Source organism: Chrysochloris asiatica, unplaced genomic scaffold (genome assembly GCF_000296735.1).
Source record: "Chrysochloris asiatica unplaced genomic scaffold, ChrAsi1.0 scaffold00063, whole genome shotgun sequence".
Classification (NCBI taxonomy): Eukaryota; Metazoa; Chordata; class Mammalia; order Afrosoricida; family Chrysochloridae; genus Chrysochloris; species Chrysochloris asiatica.
The window spans coordinates 1,902,277-1,925,617 of NW_006408581.1; the positions used below are offsets into that span (position 1 = coordinate 1,902,277).

Consider the following 23,341-nt stretch of genomic DNA (forward strand, 5'->3'; position numbering starts at 1 on the left):
GGCTAGAAGAATAAAAGATACCTCTTGAAAGAAAGACCTGCAGGAAAAATGGAGGCAGATGGACTGTTACTACAAGAACAAACAAATCTCTTCCCTAGGAAACATCAGGGCAAGTGGCCAGCTCCTCTCAATGCAAACCCCCTCCAAGACTAAGACTCAATGGAAATGCATGCTCTGATTGGTGACCACACACATCACCGATGGGGGGAAATGGGGTAAAAGCAACAATGAAGCGGCAAGCTAAGCCCTACAATGTTCAGTGGACTTCTGTGGACCCAGTTGGGGACCTGGAGGGCAAGCAGTGTGAGGAGACCTGGGGGCTCTTGGGCCCGGAGTCAGTGGTGTGGCCAAGGAGGACTTGAGAGGAGAGTGGAGCTACCGGCTGACAGGAAGAGAGGGCATGTGCACAGGAGCGCCCACACTTGCAGATGAAACCCATGTGACCTGGACACTGACTGGATGAACTTGGCCTATACCTATGGAGCAGCAACTCAAAAGAAGGAACAAATCCTTACAGCAAGAATCATTTCCAGCCCCTCCACACACAGAGTGGACGGAGATGGGCAACTTGGACATTGGATACTCAAATGGGGAGGGGGGGCTACAAAGGCAAGAAATGACTGGTTTACAAGCTTTCAAGGGGGAACCTAGTGTTAGGGAGCATGGAGGAAGGCAGAATCTCCAGTGGGTACTATTCAATCTGGGCAGAGCGGATGAAAGGAAATACAGATGGGTAACTCGTGATACTGTAGTGAAGAATGCTTATCAGGACAGATTATGAGGGTTGGAAATGCAAAGGTAGACATTTTGGAACAAGGAAGGGAGTGGAGCTATCTGGGACCATCAACGGAGAAGAACCGAGAGTGGGACCCTACCCAGAGAAACAGAGGTGCCTGAGATGGAGACAGAGACGATGACATGGAGTAATGAAGCGTCTGGGGAATCTGGATCCAGAGAGGGAAAGGGACTGTTGGCCGAAAACTGAGGGGTGGGGGGGAAGTGTAGGAGGTGGGTTTCTAGGATATACCCTTTGGCTGGCTGATGATGCACGGAGGGGATTGGAACCATGGCAGTGAGATGATATACGATGGAATGAATGTAAAACTAAAGTTCTCTCATATAAACTACCATATAATTCACAATAAAACATTAAAAAAAAAAGAGAATTCAATAAAACAAATAGCTGTGCTCCCATTAAAGTTACAGAAGTGAAAGAAAAAAAAAGCAAAGTTCGGCTAATTGTTCTGGAGAAGCCAGCTGGGTTAATCCCTGAGTAAATCAAGGAGTTCTTAAATGGAGGTCCAGATGCTGCATTAACACAATGGAGAGACACTACAACCATAAACTCAGTCTGTGACTGAAGCAAACACATATTGAAAACTCAGCACTTGGTCAGCAGGATATTAGAAAGGATAAAGAAAGAAGATATTTTTACTCTGCAATGGTTTTACTAGAGACATATTGCAAGATTGAAGTAGATTTTATGTTGTTGTTAAGTGACATCTAATTATTTCTGACTCATAACAACCCTTGGTAGGGTTTCCGAGGAGCAACTGGTGGGTTTGAACAACTGACCTTGAGGTTAGCAGTCCCAGAGCATATCATACAGCACCACATCAGGACTCCAGAAATAGATTAGAGAATTATAAATCTATAATTAAAGAGTTTATGGATGTCTATTGTTGTCTAATGATGCCATTGAGCCTATTCCAGCTTTTAGGTGATAAGATAATTAGAAATTGTTTTGTCTAATAACAATTTTTACCAGAATACAAACTACCTTGGAATCATGTAATAAATTCTTTACCACCACAGAGAGTAAGAATGGAAAGTATGTATTGATTAAGAAAAAGAAAAAGAAATCTAACTCTAGGAAAATCAAGCACAGCACTGGAAAAATCTAAGATCAAATGGGATGACCTGAATAATGCAATATCAGAATCAGGGAACTAGTTAAGCATAAGTAAAAAATATTGCTAATGGTGTTCCAGTTCATACACACACAGATTTACTACAAATAAAATGTCTTTAAACATTTCTCTGTGGTCAGTGGATGGCTACAGACAACTTCCCCCAGTAATATGATCTTCTCAAGGGATACATTTCAACCCTAGGAGCTTATTATGAAGAACTTGACTACATTGGTGAGAAAAAGCCAGGAAATTTTTTTTTTTCTCTCTCTCTCAAATCAATGTACCTGCCTATTCTTTGAGGGTAGGGAGGAATGTCCTATGAGAATTTCATTGAAAAAATCATCCCATCCACACTACAACTAAGATCCTGTCCCTTCAAATTTCTTTTTGTTCCCTAACATTAATAAGACCATTTAAAAGGAGCAGATTTGAGTGTCTCAGGGATGCTCTTTTGATATGATATAAATTTAAGGGCTTAGAATTATTTGAGGAGGGGTTCCGACTAACAGTGATACTATGACCAACAGAACAAAACATTGCCTGGTTCTGCCCCAACGCTACAATCTTGTTATACTTGAGCTCATTACTGCTCCCACTGTGTCAATCCATCTCATTTGAGGGTCTTCCTTTTTTTCTCTGACTCTCCACTTTACCAAGTATGATGTCCTTCTGTAGGGACTGATTCCTCCTGATAACACGTCCAAGACATGAGAGAAGGAATCTCCCATCCTGAATTCTAAGGAGCATTCTGGCTGTATTTGTTCCAACTCAGATTTATTTGTTCTTCTGGCAGTCCATTATACATTTAATACTCTTCTGGTTATGAATTGGACTGCTAACCTCAAGGTCAGCAGTTCGAAACTACCAGCTGTTACACAGGAGAAAGATGAGGTTTTCTGCTCCCATAAAGATTTACAGCCTCGGAAACCCTGTGTAGGATCACTATGAGTTGGAACAGACTTCACGGTACTTAACAACAACAAAACCAAAAGAAATGCATCAATTCTTCTACAGTTTTCCTTGTTCATTGCCCAAAATTCACATGCATATGAAACTATTAAAATACTATGGCTTGAGTAAAGCAAATCTTAGTCCTAAAACTCACATCTTTGCTCTAACACTTTAAAGAGAGTTCTTGTGCAGATTTGCCTAGTGCAATACATCCTTTGATTACTTGACTGCTGTTTCATGAGTATTGATTGTGGATCCAAGCAAAATAAAGTCTTTTGGCAACTTCAATCTTCTCCATTTATCATAATGTTATTTATTGATTCAGTAGTGAGGGTTTTTCCTTTCTTTACATTGAAGTGCAATCCATACTGAAGGGTATGGTCTTTGATTATCATCAGTAAGTATTTTATGTTCTCCTCACTTTCAGTAAACAAGGTTATATCATCCGCATATCACAGGTTTTAAATGAGTCTCCTCTAATCCTGATGCCATGTTCTATTTCAAATAATCCAGTGTCTTGGATTATTTGCTCAGCATATAGATTGAATAAGAATAGTGGAAGGGTAGAGCCATTAAGCACACCTTTCCTGATTTTAAACCACTCAGTGTACATTTGTTCTATTCTAACAAATGCCTCTTGGTCTATGTGCAAGTTACTTATGAGCACTATTAACTATTCCAGATTACCCATTCTTCGAAATCCATAGCTTGTCGAAAACCTTTCCATAGTAAATAAGATACAAGAAAACACTTTTTGATATTCTGTTTTCATCCAAGATCCATCTGAAGTTAGCAATGCTATCACTAGTTCCATATCCTCTTCTGCATCTGGCTTGAGTTTCTGGCAAATCCCTGTTGGTGTACTGCTGCAGTCATTTTTAAATTATCTTCAACAAAATTTTACTTGCACATGATATTAATGATATTGTTCAATGATATCCACATTCTGTTGGGTCACCTCTCTTTGAAATGGTCACAAATATTAGTCTTTTCAAATCAGTTTGCAAGGTAGCTGTCTTCCAAATTTCTTGGCATAGATGAGTAAGTGCCCCAAGCACTGCATCAGTTTGTTAGAAGACTTCCATTTGTATTCCATCAGTTCCTGGAGTCTTGTCCTTTGTCAATGCTTTCAGTGCACCTTAGATTTCTTCCTTTAGTACCATTCACTCTGATAATAGATAATATGCTACCTCTTGAAACGGTGGAATATTAACCATTTGTTTTTGGTACAGTGGCTTTGTGTATTCCTTCCATCTTCTTTGGATGCTTTCTGTATCATTCAATATTTTTTACAAAGAATCCTTTAATATTTCAAGTCTAGGTTTATCTTTTTTCTTCCTTTCTTTCAACTTGAGAAATGCTGAATGTATTCTTCCCTTTTGTTTTTCTAACTTTAGGTCTTTGCACATTTCGTGGTAATACTTAACTTTGTCTCTCCAGCTACCCTTTTAAATAAATCTGTTCAGCTCTTTTACCTCCTCATTTCTTCCATCTGCTTAAGCATCTCTATGCTGAAGAGTAAACTTCAGCGTCTCTGGCATCCATTTTTGTATTTTCTTGCTTTTTTTCTTAATGAGGTTGTTGTTGCTGATGCTTATAGCCGAGATGATTCTGATTCATAGCGACCTTGCACACTATTTCCAAGAGTTTTTATATCTTTCCAAGAGCAGAAAGACTCATGGCTGGCAGGACCCATGGTTCATGGACCAGTACTTATTGTGGTGGTGGCTATGTGCCGTGGAGTCGGTTCCGACCCCTAGGACAGGGCTTTCTAGGCTGTAAATCTTTACGGGAGCAGAACGCCTCCTCTTTCTCCCGCGGAATGACTGGTAGTTTCAAACTGCTGACCTTGCGGTTCACAGCCCGATTCGTAACCACTACGCTACGGGGAGTCATTTAGATCTATATGGACGATGTTGTTGTTGTTGTTAAGTGCCGTTGAGTCGGGTCCGACCCATAGCGACCCTGTACAGGGTTTCCGAGGGTGTAAATCTTTACGGGAGTAGAAAGCCTCATCTTTCTCCTGAGGAGCGGCTGGTAGTTTCGAACTGCTGACCTTAAGGTTCGCAGCCCGATTCGTAACCACTACGCTACCAGAGCTCCTTATATGGACGATAGGGCAATAAAAAAAATAGTTTCACAATTATGTTTTGTTTTGTTTTGTTTTCCTAAAGAGTTTTCTATGATTTTGTAATAATCCTTTTGATTTACCCTCACGTGTCTGTCTTTTATGGGAGCACAGGGGAGGCACAGATAAAGCTCGCTTTTTGTCCTCAGAGAAACGGAGAAGAAAACCTTGGGTTTTAAACTTGTCTAAAGTGTTAAAAAACAAAACAAAACAAAACAAAAAAAAAAACACTGAAATACTGACATACTGTCCATACTAGGACTTCACTACTACTGTCATAGAAGGCAAGAAACTTGATTTTAAAAATCAGTGTGCAGATTACAGAACAATGAATTCATGAGTTTAGACAAATATGAGGACACTTCAAACAGTTCTTAGCATTGTTCCATTGTATTTCCTTTAACCTTTTTATTTTAAACTATTTCAAAGTTCACAGAGCAGTTTACCCTTCAAGCAATTCATATTTGTTTTGTTTCATTTGGATGATTGCAATCCCTATAATGTAGCACACTTCAACCACCTCTGTGTGTTTCCTGTTTCCATTACTCTTCCTTTCCTAAGTATTCTGAACTTTTTCGTTGGGTAAATGCTTTCTTTTTTATCTTAAATGATAGATTATTCTGAGGTGTACATTCTTCCCTAGTGTTATTGTTCTCCTTCTCCGTGCAAAGAATTATTTCATCAGGCCCGTCCATCCATAGGCTTTATACCTCCCTCAAAATGACTTTTTTCCCTTATTGGTCTGAGTCAGAGTAGGTGGGGTAAAACGCTGAAAGCATTATATGACTCAGTTGTGAATGATTGTTAACAGGTTAATTGTGATTATAAAAACCTGGAGCTAATCTACGCATAAAATGAGTTATCTCAGAATGAGGAATGGGGCGTTTCTACCGTCAAAAAGAAAGAGTTGGTAGTGCACTGTGTCATTTGGGCTCCAAGATGCCTGTGTTTTGAATCTCCCTAATCGAGGAGTCAAGCTGTGACACCAGAGGATCTGCAGCTACAGAACAAGAGCCAAAGCATGAGACAGCGTGGTGGATTTCCTGGCTCATAAAGCAAATAAAGTTGAGTGCCTGTGGACAGTGGAGTGGGGTGCCTTCACAGGGAAAGCTAGGTTTGCTGACCCATATTGTTAAAGCCTAGGATTTTCTCTGAGTACTGTGTGGCTATTGCAGTGAATTTTAGAACTCATTTGATAATTCATTGCAATGGCCAGAGAGTATTGTGGTAGGGATGGTTGGTCTTAGAAATAGTGAAAGTGGTAAAAGACTGGGGACACGCTGACCTCAGCTTCATAGGATTAATGCTATATTAATCACATAGGATAGTGATTTTCTCTATACTTTGTGCAACAGAGTGGATCAGATGCTATCTTCTGCCTGTCCACTGTTTGGCTGAATGCTGTGCCCATTGTCCTTTAATCCCATTTCCCCACAAACTTTACAAACCCTCTATACACTCAGTTTAGAGTTTGAAATTGCTTAATGTCAATTGCAGAGAGCAGGTGTCTGTCAGTGAGACCTAACGAGTATACATTTTCAAATGATTCTTGTGGAAATGTACAGAGCATACAACTAGTTACCCCAGCAGAGTTTGTACCAATTAAAAGACTGTCTCACATCTTCTCTATAACTGTAGTCCCTTAAAATAACTATAATATATACCTATTTTAAAGTGCTTTCTTATCTGTACAATTGAACTAGGCCTTTGGGGTTAAAAAATGCACTTAGTAACAACGGCAACATTGTCAAACCCTTACCCACTTTGGCTATCGATCATCTGGTATGCCTCAGGACTCTCTCAGAAAGTAAGGTAGAAACTATCATTGTGCCCTATTGGACTGAGTAGTATGGAGAATATGAGTGGAGCAATTTTAGCAGGTTTCAGCAAAACTGGACCAGTGTTCTTCAAGTGAGATATAATGACCTTGGAAACTTATAGGAAAAAAATAGTTGTTAAAACTAATATATTCTTCACTTAGTATATAACTAAGATAAGGATTAATCTCTACATGGCCAACCTGGTGGTGTATGTGGATGATAATTATAACAAAAAAATCAGAAATTATAGTTTTGCACATGATAAAATGACAGGAATGAAGGTCAAATATGAAACCTTGCTATAAAATTCTGTGACTTCAAAGTGAGTATTAGTAACAGACTCTATCTCTAGATGTAGACTATTTAAGAACTGTGCCTTCTTAGAAGGTAATACCTGAAATCCAAGCATAAATATTTAGGATTATGCAGGGCAACAAACTAGTACTTTTTTGGAAATTGGCAGGATAAGAAAGCTACACACAGTTTAAGGAAAAACATTGTCATATAGGCTACAAATTCCTCAAGCTATTTCAGAGAGATACCTCAGTATAGCACCAATAACTCTCCATTAGGATATGTTTTGGGACAGAGAGAGAGATAGGATCTAGGACTCCTTGAGAAAAATGTAAGTGAAATCTCCCTGAAAAAGAAGAGGGGAACTTTCCAACTGGACAGAGTGTACAATGACTCTCCTCCAATAGCCATAATAGAATGGGGAGGTTATTTCCTTCTCTCAGCGACAAAAGGATGGAAGAGATAGTGGAAGCAGAGTCGAGAGATACTAAATGCAAATTGAACTCCACTTGTTTATCAATATTAGGCTGTTTATTGGAACTGAATATGACTTATGTTTAGAAAATAATATTCCATATACATATACTAATTTCTGAGGGCCTCAAAAAATTCCATTATCTTTAATCTCCATTTTTCAGAAACTTTTTGCTATATTAGTAAAATTGTATCCTAATTAGTGATGAACTTAACTTGATTGCCTTACCACACATTTTAGAACATAACAAAGATATTATACATAAAATGGATTAGCTTTTATTATATGCCTAGTACTCTCTGGTAGCGTAGTGGTTACGAATCGGGCTGCGAACCTTAAGGTCAGCGGTTCGAAACTACCAGCCGCTCCGCGGGAGAAAGATGAGGCTTTCTACTCCCGTAAGGATTTACACCCTCGGAAACCCTGTACAGGGTCGCTATGGGTCGGACCCGACTCGATGGCACTTAACAACAACAAAGTACTCTTATAAACTATAGAGATAAAGATACATTTATTCATTAAGTCCTCATGGATCCTAAAAGGTAAATATTACTCTCAGTTCATCTTTTAACAAAGCAGGGAATTGAATCACAGAATACCAAATAATTTACCCCAAATTACACCAGTATTAAATGGCTCAGCCAGATTTCAAGCTCAGGCAATTGACCTATACACTCATAAATGACCATTGAGATTTCTTTCATTAGCCTCCGTAACTTTAGGGAAGGACACTTAACATCAATGATTAAACTTTTTATCAGATTCTTCCTTAAGGGAAATGGAAGGAATCCTTAGTTGACTTATACAATTCCTATGCGTATTTAAAAACCATACCATGTTACAGGGCACATATTCCTAAGGGTCTTTATTTAACCTTTAGCTTCAAAGTCAGATGCTTAAGTTATTGCTGAAAATAGTGCTTCCAGTATCATTGTGCAGACACAAAGTAAAAGGTAAGAATATTCAAGCTGTTATTCATTAATTTTATTTTGTTATCCAGGTGGAAATTTACATCTCTTTTACTTGTATAAAATCAGCCTACCTTTGAGGTGTCCACTGATGATTTTGCCTTTCAAAATTCAGACAAATAATATCCTTCCCACTAGTATTGCTATTTTGATTCATTTGACTTTCAGTTACTCTCTTCTACTTACATAAAAATGGGGTTAGTATTGAAAGCCACAGAACAAATTATGTAATTTGAATATCATGACTCCAATTACTAGCATGTGGTCACATCAATATAAAATTGTGAAGATTCTGCATTACTTGTTTTATTATAATTTGAAAATGGAAATCAGGAATTATGCTTCAAGTATAGCTCGGCTATTTTGAGATAAGTATTGAACCATTTTCTATTAAAACACTTATATGCCTATTTATATTTTATTATGTTAAAAGTCAAATTATAATCTTGATTGCTGTAAATACATAACTCATGAACTTTGACCCTCTTAAAGGAGTTGTTCATGTGCTGATATACTCTCACATTCTATTATACTCATGTGCTATGCCACATAATGCAATAAGGTATTCCTCTAATATTTCAAATACTAGTGGGTCTTGCATTTAGACAGATTTTAATGAAGCTTTCAGATTAAAACAGACTAGGAAAAAAGTCCTGACAAACCATTTTTGAAATTAGCCAATATAAACTGCATGGACCACAATAGAACATTATGCAATTTGCTTGCTTTGGAAATGTCATCATGAGTTATCAATCATTAGAAGAGGACATCATGTTTGTTGAAGCCACTGTTTTTGTTAAGTGCCATGAAGTCAGTTCTGACTCACAGTGAGTGGCCTTTTATATAGATTCCCAGGAGGGGCCAAACTTGCTATTCATACTGACATTACAGTTCAGTGCTTATTCTACAGCAATACAGAGGGTCATAAAGAGCAGAGAGACCTGGGTGAGATTGATTGATACAGTAACCATAGTGATAGAATTGGGCATGCAAGTGAATGTGAGGATGACACAGGGCTGGGAGACATTTCATTCTACCATCCACAAGGTTGACATTAATTAATGTTGACAACATGGCAGTTCACAACAACTATGTCAACATAAAGGAAGACAAAAAAGAAATGTAAATGTTTGTTTTGTTTAATTTATTTATAATTGGTATTAAGGTTAAAATGTACTCTTTAAAATAAGAGACAATTGTGCCTAATTTATATAGCTAAGTTAAAGGAGCAGTTTTCACAGTCTAGCATTTTGTATGGCAGTAAATTCAATTTTTATGTATGAAATTTAATTATGAACTAATACACTCTCCTCAAAAGGGCAGAAGTCTATTTTTAAAAGCATTCCTATTTCATTTACATAAAATATTTCATAGTATTTTATTTATTTTAAACATATCTCTATGTAATAATTATTCATAAAGCTTAACTTTTTCTGTATTTCAGAACACTTTTTTCTATCATTTTAAAATAAGAGGAAGATAAACATTTTAGCTTTCTCATTTCCTCATGTTTTTTCACAACCAATGATTTACAACTATTATCAAATACATCTCTATGGATTTTAAGTGTACAACATTGTGCAACCTCATTCTAAAATCAGTTCTTATTTGAAAAATTTGTGTATCACCTAGATTCAGGAAAAATAGAATAATGAGTTCCATGAACTGAATTGTGACTCCCCAAAATATGTGTCATTGTGACTGAGACATGATTGTCAGTGGTTTAAAAGTAATGTTATGATACTACCCCCCATGATGTGATCGTTCTGATGTGATATAATTATCCTATTGCTGTAAATCCTCACTTTTATGATGCCATTTATAGAATTAAGTTGTATCTTGAGTCAAACTCCTATGAAATAAAATTATTAAACAAGCAAACCAAGCTCAGAGGACCTCCTACCACCAAGCAAGAAGAGCCTAGGGTCCCTATACTCTTAGTTCCAGAGGAAGGTTGGTGTTAAGACACTTGAAGCTTTCCAAGAAATGTTGGATTTACAGATGCTAAAAGGAGACAAGAACCTTTCTCCAGAATCAACAAAAATTGTAAAACTTTCCCTAGAGTTGACACTCTGAATTTGCGCTTCTTGTTTCTTAGACTATGAGAGAATAAACTTCTATTTGTTAAAGGTATCCAGCACTAGATAACTGAACAGTGAGTAAACAGAAACTTAACTCTTGACAATTAAATAAACATAAATTTACATCAGGTAAAGTAGACTGATTCAATAGTATTTATATTTGTATATTCATATGTCATTTTATATCATTCCTACTTGAAAGTTCTTCTTTCATTTTCCTTTTAAATGTCTGTTCTGTTTAATAATCAGACCTGGAAGGCTCTGTTGCACTATGTTATAATGAAAAAAAAAAAAAAAAATATGTCAGAAGCTCATAATTTGCCTTTTTTTCTAATAATACTCCTGGATAGTGGAATCCTTTTATTAATTAATTTATGATTAGGTGTGTTCCTTCATGCAATATTGCATTCTTTTACCTGTTACCATTGTCTCAATTTATAATTACCCAAAGGATATGAGTAGTAAAACTGAATAGTGTTTATATTCGACCCAGAGAGGGAGAGGAGCTGTGTGCTGATGACCAGGGGGCAGGCTTGCAGGGTATACCCTTTGGTTGGTTGATGATGCATGGAGGGGTGTGTAACCATGGCAATGAAACGATATCCGATAGGATGAATGTAAAACTAATGTTCTCCCATGTAAACTATCACATAATTCACAATAAAACATTAAAAAAAACTTAATAGTATTTATATACCCTGGTGTGATGCTTCAGGTTAATAAGTTGGGCTGCAAGGTCAGATTGAACCCCAAAGTCGGTGGTTCAAGCTCACCAGCTTCTCCTTGGAAACCCTATACAGGGTCATTATGAGTCAGAACTGATTAGAAGGCACTTAAAAACAACAATAAGGTGATTTCTAGGAGGCCAAGTTAAATATAAAAGAAAAATCATAAAGGGAAAATACACTCACACATAAGTCAGCTGCTGCATAGTACAGGAAATGCATAATGTATATTCACAAATTGTTTATAGTAAAGTGAATAGTCAAGAAATAACAAAGAAAAGAAGAGTTAAATCAACAAACTGTGGGTCATGTGCATTGCTATATTTTCTAAATGTCCAGTTATCAAACAATTAAATAAGAGATATGCAAATAAAGAAAAATTATTGCTCATACAAAAGAAAAAACACTATCCAGCATGAACCGTCTGTGATGGAAATCTGATGTTATATTTAACAGACATCTATTCCTCACTCTGTTACTCATATATTAATTTGTTGTACTCTGGTGACTTATGTGTTGTTGCACTGAAGGCATTGACCAAGAACAAGGCTCTAAGAATTGTTGGAATACAAATTGAAATCTTTCAACAAACTGAGGAAACACTGGAGGCACTCATGCAACTATGTTAAGAAATTTGAAAGACAGGTACCTGGCCAACTGACTGATGGAGATACATATTTGTGCTCATTCCAAAGAGAGGTGACCCAACAGAATGCAAAAATCATTGGACAATATCATTAATATCACATGCAAGTAAAATTTTACTCAAAATAATTCAAAAATGACTGCAACATTACAAAGACAGAGAACTGCCATAGATTAAAGTCAGATTCAGAGGAGAACATAGAAGGAGGGTCTTCATATCAGGTAGATCTTAACTGAAAACAGGAAGATGTTTTATTGACTATGTAAAGGCTTTTGACTATGTGGATCATGACAAACTATGGACCACTTTGAGGAGTATAAATATTCTGGAACACTTAATATTGCTCATGAAGGACTTATACATTGGCCAAGAGGCAGGCAATCAAATAGAACAAGGGACCATGAGTGGTTTAAAATAAGAAAAGATGTGTGCCTGGTTTGTATCCCTTTATTATACTTATTCAATTTGTGCACTGAGCAAATAATCGAGAAGCAGGAATATATGAAGAAGAACGTGGCATCAGGATTGGAGGAAGACTCATTAACAACCTGTGATATGCAGATGAATAACCTTGCTTGCTGAAAGTGAATAGAACTTAAAATGCCTGCTGATGAAGATCAAAGACCATAGCCTTCAGTGTAGGTTGCGACTCAATGTAAAGAAAACAAAAATCCTCTCCACTGGACCAATAAATAACATCCATGATAAATGAAGAAAAGATTGAAGTTGTCAAAGACTTTATTTTGCTTGGATTCACAATAGCAGTTATAGGAGCAGCATTCAAGAAATCCAACAATGTACTGCATTACGCAAATATGCTGCACAAGTCCTATTTAAAGTGTCCAAGAGCAAAGATGTCAGTTTGAGGATTAAAGTGTGCCTGATTTAAGTCACAATATTTTCAGTAGTCTCATACGTATGTCAAAGTTGGACAGTAAATTAGTACGACTATAGAAGAATTAGTCCATTTGAGTTATGGTGTTGGAGAAGAATATTAAAAGTACCTTGAACTGCTAGAAGAAAAAACAGATCTGTGTTGGAAGATGTACCACCAGAATGCTCTTTGGAAGCCAGATTGGTGAGACTTCATCCCTTATACTTTAGACATATTATCAGGGCAGACAAGTCCCTGGAGAAGGATATCATGCTAGGCAAAGTGGATTGTCAGTGAAAAAGAGTAAGACTCCCAATGGGATGAATTTGCACAGTGGCAGCACCAATGGACTCAAGCTTAACAGTGATTACGAGTGTGGTACAGGGGTAGTGTTGTGTTCTGTTGTTCATAAGGTCAATATGAGTCAGAATCAAGTTGATGGCACCTAGCAACTACAACTACTCCTCACTTATCAACAATTTTGTATCCCATAATTTGAATTTATGACAATAGCAAAAACAGAAAAAGAAAAAAATCTACTTAAATCACCTGAAAGCCATGTGTTTTCAATGAGAGAGTATCTCCCTCCAGATTCAAAAGTCCTTGACCCTTCCCATTCCACCCCTTTGCCCAGTCTTGAAAGCAAATAAAGTTAAGGTTAAAAATAAATAATTAAAAAGCCTGATGCTTTAACCTGCATGTGCATTCAATGGCTTTACCAAGTCCTGGCCACACCCACAGGCTGGAGGCTGCTCCACTCTCTGTGCAGAGTTGCAGCTTCAGGCAGCGAGTCTACCAGACAGGACCAGAAGAGCACACCAGATGCTCAGGTCACATCATGGCAGGCTCGGATATCTGTGCTTGGGGGCACTGAAGCCAGGGAAGTATTCCCAAGTGGGTAAGTATTTCTGTGGGAAATAGAAACTTCATGTGAGTCCAAGTAGGAAGGGTCCTCTCCTGGCTCTAAATCCTGACCCAATCAGCTCTAATTATCCTTTGAAATCTCAGAAGTTGACCAGCCTACAGAAACTACTGAAGCCACTTTATAAAGAGGAACAATTTGTGGATGGTGACTTCTGGAAATGCAGGAGCCCCACAGGACCTCCTCTGAAAGGAATTCTGGAGGCTGCAGAGCATTTGGGTACTTAATTTCTGTATCTCTCCAATTTTCACATAATGATATGATCTTTGGAACCTAATCATATTGGTAATTGAGGAATGAGTGTCATTTTAATGTTATTATTATTTTCAAAAATTTTCAAAAAGTATAGAAAAAAAATCAAAGAAAGTATTAAAACCATGTTGTACCAAAGGGGCTTCATTGTTGTTAGTGCAGTGGACTCAAAGCACTGTGTCTATGGTTTCTGAGGGCCTAATCTTTTCTAGACTAGAAAGTCTCATATTTTTCCCTTGAAGCAGCAGGCAATTTGTGATATGCCTGAATAAATAATAGAAATTATTGAGTGGGATACTGCATTCACTGAATTTAAAATATATACTTGCTATTTTTCCTATTGGTTGCAACTCATACCAAACCTGGAAAGGTTTTCCAAGGTGCAGCTGGTAGATTTGAACTCCCAACATTGTATTTAGTTATTGTTGTTGTAAATGCTATCAAGATGATTTCAACTGATAGAGATCCTCTATAGTGTTTTCAAATATCTACTGGTGCATTTGAAATTGCAAACTTGTGGTTAGCATTTCAGTGTTTATTCAATAGTGCCACGTATTATACTGTGTTATGTTAAGTACTATCCAGTCAGTTCTGATTCATAATAACCCTGTATAGGGTTTCCCAGGAGTGGCTGGTGAGTTTGAACTGCAGTCTTTGTGGTACAAACTGACCTTAAGGTGGAGTACATTATCTGACAATGCCACAGCAGGACTGCCAGGATACACTAGTGGCAGTGGTTGCATGCCACCGAATCGGTTGGGCAAACACATCCAAAATTTAACCAAAAGAGAAAAAAATAAACAAAATTAATATATACATCCAAGAAGCTAAAACAAAACAAAACTCTTAGTAGAATATAATATGAGGGCTGTACATCGTAGTCAATGTGCTGAGAATCTAAGATGATGAGAGTCTTGACAGCAGCAAAAGGAAATTTGCATATCATGTAAAAAATTGTAACAGTAGACATTTCACTAGAAACAATTGAAGCAATAAACGACATATTCAAAATCGATGTTTGCAGCTGTTTACTCTCATTTTCAGTTATATCTCATCAGCAAATGACGGTGCAAACCTTTGCTCCATGTATTCTTTGAGAAGGCATTTCTTCCCTACTCATATTTTGAGTATCTTCCAGTTGCTGGAACTCATTTTCTGTTACTATATCATAGACTATGTTTTACCTCTATTTATAAGGTGGTCAATGACTAATCCTTCAGAAATAGTCTACTGCCCCTTCTTCCTCATTTGTCATAGTCTGGACACTATGCTGAAACTTGTCCACCGTGGGTGACCCCTGCTGGCATTTAAAATACCAGTGGCATAGCTTCCAGCATCATAGCAACACCAAAACCACCACATAGGACCAATTGACAAAGGAGTTTTTTGTTGTTGAGTGCCTTCGAATCAGTTCCGACCCATAGCATCCCTGTATAGGTTTTCCAAGGAGTCTGAACTATTGACCTTGCAGTTCAAACTGACTTTGCAGTCCAATGCATTAACCCACAGTGCCAGAACAGGACTCCAACAAAGGAGTGGTTGTTGTTCATAGTTGCTGTCAAACTGATTCTGATGCAAAGTAACTCTATGTATAATAGAATAGAACACAGCCAGTCTTATGCAATCCTCATAGTTTTTCCTGTTTCAGCCTATTTTCATAGTCACTATGTCAATGCATTTTTTGTGGATAGTCCTCTTTTTCATTGATCCTCTACTTTACTGAGCATGATGTCCTTCTCCAGAAACTAGTCTCTCCTAATAACATGTCCAAAGTACATGAAAGGAAGCCTCATCCTGGCTTTTTAAAAACACTCTAGCTGTAGTTCTTCAATGACAGATCCCATCATTCTTCATGCACTCCACGGTATATTCCATGTTCTTTGCAAAACACCATAATTCAAATGCATGGATTCTTCTCCAGCCTTCTCATTTACTGCCTGGTTTTCATACATATGGAGCAATTGAAAATACAATGGCTTGGGTAAGGTGCATCTTAGTCTTTTAGGTGATTTCTTTGCTCATATAACTTCACAGAGAATTTCACATAAAGCACATCCCATATAAATTTATCCATAAAGATATACCATTATATCATAACTTTTGACATTGTATTTTTAAGAACTGAACACTAAAATTGGATTAAATGTCATTAAGTGTTAATGAAAACAGTTAAAACTAGTGTATTTCTTGTTTGAAGCATTTATTATGGCAGATAAACGAGAGTTGCTGTTAATTGCCATCAAGTTGGTTCCGACTCATAGTAACCCTGTGTAGAGTTTCTAAGGAATAGTTGGTGAGTTTGAACCACCTACCTTGTCTTTCAAACTGACCTTTTGGTCTAATGCATTACATTATTCTGCAGCACAGTAGGCAAAATAGGGAATTAACAATTTTATTTTTTATCACATACAAAATATATATGTAAAGAACATATATATAAAGAACGTATATATAAAAAACACACACATATGGAACATATATAGAGAACATATATATATATATTATAATTCTAACTTTATAATGTAAGCGAAAAATGAAACACATATCTTGACACCTTGAAATTCTATTTATTTTTTAATGTGTCCCCCAAATTCCTAATTTATGTAATTTAGGAATTTTCCTGTGTTTTCACTGTGAAAAACGACTAATATGCTGTGCACATCAAATCTGACTTTAATTGCTGACTAAATTTACTTGCAATTAATCAGCAAATGTGTTTTGATTTCTCTGAGTCCTTAAATGATTGTATTTATGTGTAATAAAACAAAGTGGGTTAATTAAAGTAATTTTTAATTGTATTTAAAATATATGTTAGAAGAACTAATAGAAATTTAAGATTGATTTTCTATTCTACAAAATCATACCCACCAATATATAGTATGAAATTGTAGGAACATTTGGCAATCTGGTACATAGATTTTAAGCAGTTTTGAAATATAGTCAATAACACAATATTTTCAGTTAGATAGTCAAGCAGATTTAGAAAAACATACACAAAAAGTTTGCTGAAGGTTATTTAAAAATGGTTACATCAACAGGGAACTGAAATCCAAGCCAGAATTATAAGAGGACTTGGAATGAGGGATGCCATAGCTCTAAACAGATGGAACTTGACTCACAGCAAAGAGTACCATAGCATATCTTTCAATACCGCTCTGTTCCTTGACAGCTTCATCTCAATCGCAACTTATATATCTATTCCCAGAGTCCTGGTGTGACACTGTAGGATAAACACTGGACTGCCAACCACTTGGTCAGTGGTTCAAACCCTTCAGCAGCTCCTCAGAAAGTCCTTTGTAGAGTTGCCATGGGATACACCAACTTAACAAGAAAATACCTACTTCCAGGATAATTATGTTGTCCTAGTTCATAAATCCAAGGAAATTTTAAAATAAACACCATTTTTTGTGTTGCTCTAGTCCAAATAATTGGAATCATTCTTGCATTCTCTTTATCTCTCACCCCTTGCAAAATCCTTACTTTGCTTACAAAGTAGTCTAAGATAAGATAAATAACTCCTACCACATCTTTTTCTAATAATATTTCTCTAATCTAGCTAAAATAATATTTATGTTTTCTGACAACACATCAAGAACGTTCCTATACAGTACTTTGATTTGTCCCAGGAATCTGATTCTCCCCATTGTTAATGTTAATTTATCCCTCAGATATTTACAAACCTAAAGGTTATAATAAGGAACTCTGGTAGCCTAATTGTTACTAGTTGGGCATCTAACTGCAAGGTCAGCAGATTGAAACTACCAGTTGTTCATGGGAGAAAGATGAGGCTTTTTGCTCCCATAGAGATTTATAGCCTTGGAAACCTTATGTAGGGTCTCTATGAGTTGGGACCAATTGCACAACACATCATCACCACCCCCAAAGGCCATAACCATAACGCAGTGTTTCCTGATTATAACATAAAAATTATCACAATAATTTCAGCCATTCTCTTCATCAGATATCTTTTTTTATTTCAAAGCACTTGATAGTAAATATCCTAAGTGCCAGTGGCCATTAAATGGTACAAATTATGCAACTTCACTATTATACCATGGAAACAGGCAGAGACAATATGTAAATAGTTGGACACTTCTATGTTCAAGTAAGATATATAAAAATGAGCAGTTAACTGGTAGATAATATTTTGCTGATACTTGCTTTAAACCCTTGGCATATTTTATTGTTTCTCATAGCATTTATCTACAAGGAATTGTATTATGTGTTTACAATGTATTGGTTTATTGCCTACTTTTTGATTGAATGTAACCCCCTGAGGGAAGGTAATTGACTGGCTTTGTTCACTGTTCTGTGAGACGTATGTAAAAAAAAAAAAAAAAAAAAAAAAGCTTAAAACAGTATGAGCTTCCAATAAATATTGACTGAATAATAAACAAATGTACACATTAAGGAATAAATAAATACTGAGCCCAAATGTAACACAATAAAAATCTATTCAATGTTGTGGTTATTACAACATTGTAAATTCTTGATATTTCTCAATCACTATTATTATTATCATAATTATTCTTTTTAAGAACAACCACCCAGAAATATTAATGAACATTTTGTTGTTGTTGTTAGAGCTGTTGAATCGTTTCTGACTCATAGTGAACTGGAAGGTTTCAAGAAGTGGCTGGTATGTTCTAACCATCAACCAATGCTCATCCACACCAGGATTCTACTAATAAGCATAGCTGCTACTATCTTAGAAGTTCTTTATGAGTATATAACAGCACAACAGAGAGAGAGAGAGAGAATTCCATATTCTACTTTGGAATCCATTATCCATCTGTCATTTTGTCATACTGTAGTGGTTTATGTGTTGCTGTGATGCTGGAATCTATGCCATCAGTATTTTAAATACAAGGAGGGCCTCCCATTCTGAACAGGTTTCAATGGAACTCCCAGACTAAGACAGTCTATGAGGAAGGAGAAGTCAACCGCTTCTGAATGGAGAGATACTGAAATGTTATGAAGAGCCATGGAGCATTGTTAGATACAACACTGAAAGATGAGTGCCTTAGATTAGAGTTGCCTCCTCAAAGCAGAGTTGACCTTAATGACGTACATAGAGTTAAGCTTTTGGGACTTTCATTTGCTGATACGTCACAACTAAAAAGACAAAATAAACCCAAAAAACCCCTGAACATATCCATTAACAATCAGTAAATGAAATGTATGAAGCATTAAGCTAGGAAAATTGGAAGTTGTCAAAAATGAAATGTAAATCAGATAAATCAGTATCTTAGCCATTAGTGGCTGAAACAGACATGCACTGACCATTTTAAATAAGACAATCATATAGTTCACTATGACTAGAATGATTATCTGAATACGATTTGCATTCATTGTCAATAAGAACATTTCAGGATCTTTATGATATCTATTATAGGATAGTATCCACATGCCTACAAGGAAGATCAGCTAATACCACTATTATCCATATTTATGCACTAACTACTGTAGCATTGTAGAATCAGCACTTGACTGTGAACCACAAGGTCAACAGTTCAAACCCACCAGCTGCTCCTTGTAAACCTTTAGGGTCGTTATGAGTTGGAGCCAACTCAATGGCACTTAACAATAACAACAACAGTAAAGAAATTGATGATACAATTGATGAATTCTCCCAACATCATCAGTCAAAACAAGACCAGGGGGCAGACTGTGGAACAGATCATCTTAGCAGGCTGAATGAGAAGAAAATGAAAAGAAGTCCACAAGATCCAAAATAAGACCTCTAACATATTCCACTTGGATTTAGAAATGATCTCACGAATATATTTGATGCATTAGACACTAATGACCAAAGACTAGAAGAGTTACGGTATGAAATAAAGACCATCATACAGGATGAAAGGAAAAGATCATAAAGAAGACAAGAAAGAAATAAAAGAACAAAATGGATGTTAGAGGAAACTATGAAACTTACTCTGTAGCATGTTGTTGCTGTTGTTAGTGATGCTGAGTTGGTTCTGACCCATAGCAATCCTATGTAAGGTTTCAGAGGAGCAGTTGGTGAGCTTGAATTGCCACCCTTGCCATTCAAATCGACTGTGCAATCCAATGCATCAACCTACAGTGCTACACCAGGAGTCTCCAGTATAGAGATGCTAAAACAAATGGAAGAAATGTGGAGCTAAAAGAGTTGAACAGAAAATTTCAAAGGACAGCTGGATATGACAAAGTCAAGTGTTATAATTAAATGTACAAAGACCTGGAGCTAGAAAATTAAAATAGAAAAACACACTCAGCATTTCTCAAGCTGAAAGACCTGAAGAAAAAAATTCAAGTTTCGATTTATGATATTGATGGAGAGTCTATGGGCAAAATATTGAAAGACGTATAAAGCATAAAAATAAGATGGAAAGAATAGTCACAGTAACAAAAAGAACTGGTAGGTGTTCATCTATTTCAAGAGGTAGCATATGATGAAGAACTGATGGTACTGAAGAAGGTAATTCAAAGTGTACTGAAGGCATTCACAAATAATATGGCTCTGGAAATTAATGGCATTCAAACGGAAATCTTTCAGCAAACTGACAAAGCACTGGATGCACTCACACTTCTATGCCAATAAATTTAGAAGAAACAGTGATGAAAATTGTAGATGCTTGGAATCAATTAGTCCTACTAACTAATAGAACATATGACTATCATTCTCCATTACTCTGTAGCCCTTGACCACTCTTCAGGTCTGAAAAGGAACTCACCTTCATGGTCCAATATCTAATGCTTGTTGAAAATTGTACCATGAAGGTAAGTTCCTTTCAAGACCTGAAGAGTGGTCAAAGGCCATAGTCTCGGGTTCCTTCAGTCTTTTTATGATCAGTAAGCATGATCTTTTTAAATAATGTTGAGCTTTGTTCTACATTTAATACTCTATCTGGGACCTTCTAATGTGATCCATTTCTGAACAGTTGGTAGTGGTAGCAGGAACCATCTAGTACATCTGGTCTCAGGGTAATGGGACTAGTATTCCATCACACTAATTATGCTCATGAGGAACCTATACATAGACCAAGAAGTAGTTGTTTGAACAGAAAAAAGGGATGCTGAATAATTTAAAATTAGGAAACGTGTGCATCAGGGTTGTATCCTTTCACCATATTTATTCAATCTTTATACTGAACAAATAATCTGAGAAACTGGATTATATGTAGAAAATGGCATCAGTATTGGTTGAAGAGTCATTAACAACCTGTGATATGAAGATGACTCAACCTTGCTTGGTGGATGTGAAGAGGACTTGAAATACTTACTGATGATATCAGAGACTACAACCTTCAGTGCATATTGCTCCTCAGTGTAAAGAATATGAACATCCTTAAACTGAACCAACAAATAAAAACATGATTGTTAAGTGCCGTTGAGTCGGGTCCGACCCATAGCGACACTGTACAGGGTTTCCGAGGGTGTTTTGATGGATGAAATATTGAAGATGTCAAATATTTTTATTTACTTGGATCCACAATCAATGCTCATGGAGGCAGCAGTTAAAAAATCACTGTATTGCATTAGGCAAATTTACTGCCTGAGACTTCTTTTTAGTGTTTAAAAACAAAGATATCAGTTTGAGGACAAAGGTGTATCTGGATTCAAACCATGGTACTTTTCAATCACCTCATTTGCATGTAAAAGCTGGACAATGAATATGGAGGACAATAGGAGAATCAAATCAGTACATTTGAATTATGATACTGGAGAAGATTACTAAAAGTACCATGAACTGATAACAGAGCAAACAGTTCTGTCTTGAGAGAAGTACAGTAGCCAGACTGCTTCTTAGAAGCTAGGATTTGGCAACTTTGTTTCTCATACATTGGATATATTATCAGGGGGCACCAATCACTGGAGAAGGATATCATGTTAGGAAAAGTGGAATGTCAATGAAAACAGGAAGACCCCCAATGAGATGAGATGGCACAGTGGTAGCAACAATGAGTTCAAACATAGCAACAATTGTGAGGATGGCAAAGAACTGGGAAATGATTTGTTCTATTGTTCATAGGGTCACTATGAGTCAGAACTGAATCACAAAGCAGGTAACAACAACAGCAATGATTTAGAAGGTTAATGATTCTGTATATGTAAATAATCATATCTCTTCTTTCATTCTCTACCACACTTAAAAGTTTAACCATTTTTTTAAGCACTGTATAGCTAAGAAAGGGCCCTCTTAGCACTGTGATTTACATGTTAGCTGTTAACTACAAAGTCAAAAGTTCAAAACCTGCCAGTCATTACTCTGGAGAAAGATGAGGCTGTCTGCTGTAGGAAGGATTAGAGTTTCAGAAAACAGAGAGGGACACTATGAGTCACAAGGATTGAAGGGTTCTATGGGCAAAATACTGAATGAAACAGAAAGTATCAAAAGAATATGGAAGAAATATGCAGACTCACAGTACCAGAAAGAGATGGTCAATGTTCAACCATTTGAAGATGTAGCATATGTTCAAGAGCAAATGATCCTGAAGAAAGAAGTCCAAGGTGCATTGAAGTCATTATCAAAAAACAAGGCACTGGGAATTGACAGAATACAAATGGATATCTTTCAATAAATGGATACAGCACTGGAGGTACACACTCATCTATGCCATGAAATTTGGAAGACAATTACCTGGCCAACTGACTGGAAGAGATCTATTCCAAAGACAGGTGACCCAGTGGAATGTGGGAATCATCACAGAATATCATTAATATTCCATGCAAGCAAAATTTTGCTAAGGATATTTGACCATATCTTTATATGATATGTAGTCAGAGTGCTCCTTAGAGGCCAAGATGGCTCCTTAGAGTGTTCCTTAGAAGCCAAGATGGCCAAACTTCATCTCTCATACTTTGGACATATTGTCAGGAGGGAACAGTCACTGGAGAAACATATCATGCTTGGTAAGATGGAGGGTCGGAGAAAAAGAGGAAGACGCCCAACGAGATGGATTGGCCAGGTGGCAGCATCTATGGAGTCAAGTGTGGCAACAGTAGTGAGGTTGGCCCAGGATTGGACATTGTTTCGTTCTGCTGTGCGTAGGGTCGCTATAAGTCGGTGCCGACTTGATGGCACCTAACAACAACAACAACAACAACAACATTTAACCATACATTAGCAGAGAACTCCCAGAAGTTCAAGGAAAATTCAGAAGAGGATGTGGAAAGAGGGATTTCATTGTTGATGTCAGATGGATCTTGGCTGAAAGCAGAGAATACCAGAAAGATGCTTATCTGTGCTTTATTGACTACACACAGACATTTGATTGTGTGGATCATGATAAACTTTGGACAACACTGG

The 23,341-nt window shown here is 36.8% G+C and overlaps 1 pseudogene; it reads left to right on the forward strand.

Annotated features, from left to right (window-relative positions):
- Positions 1-14,024, forward strand: part of LOC102838722 — a 32,496-nt pseudogene extending 18,472 nt beyond the window's left edge.
- Positions 14,025-23,341: the final 9,317 nt, after the last annotated feature.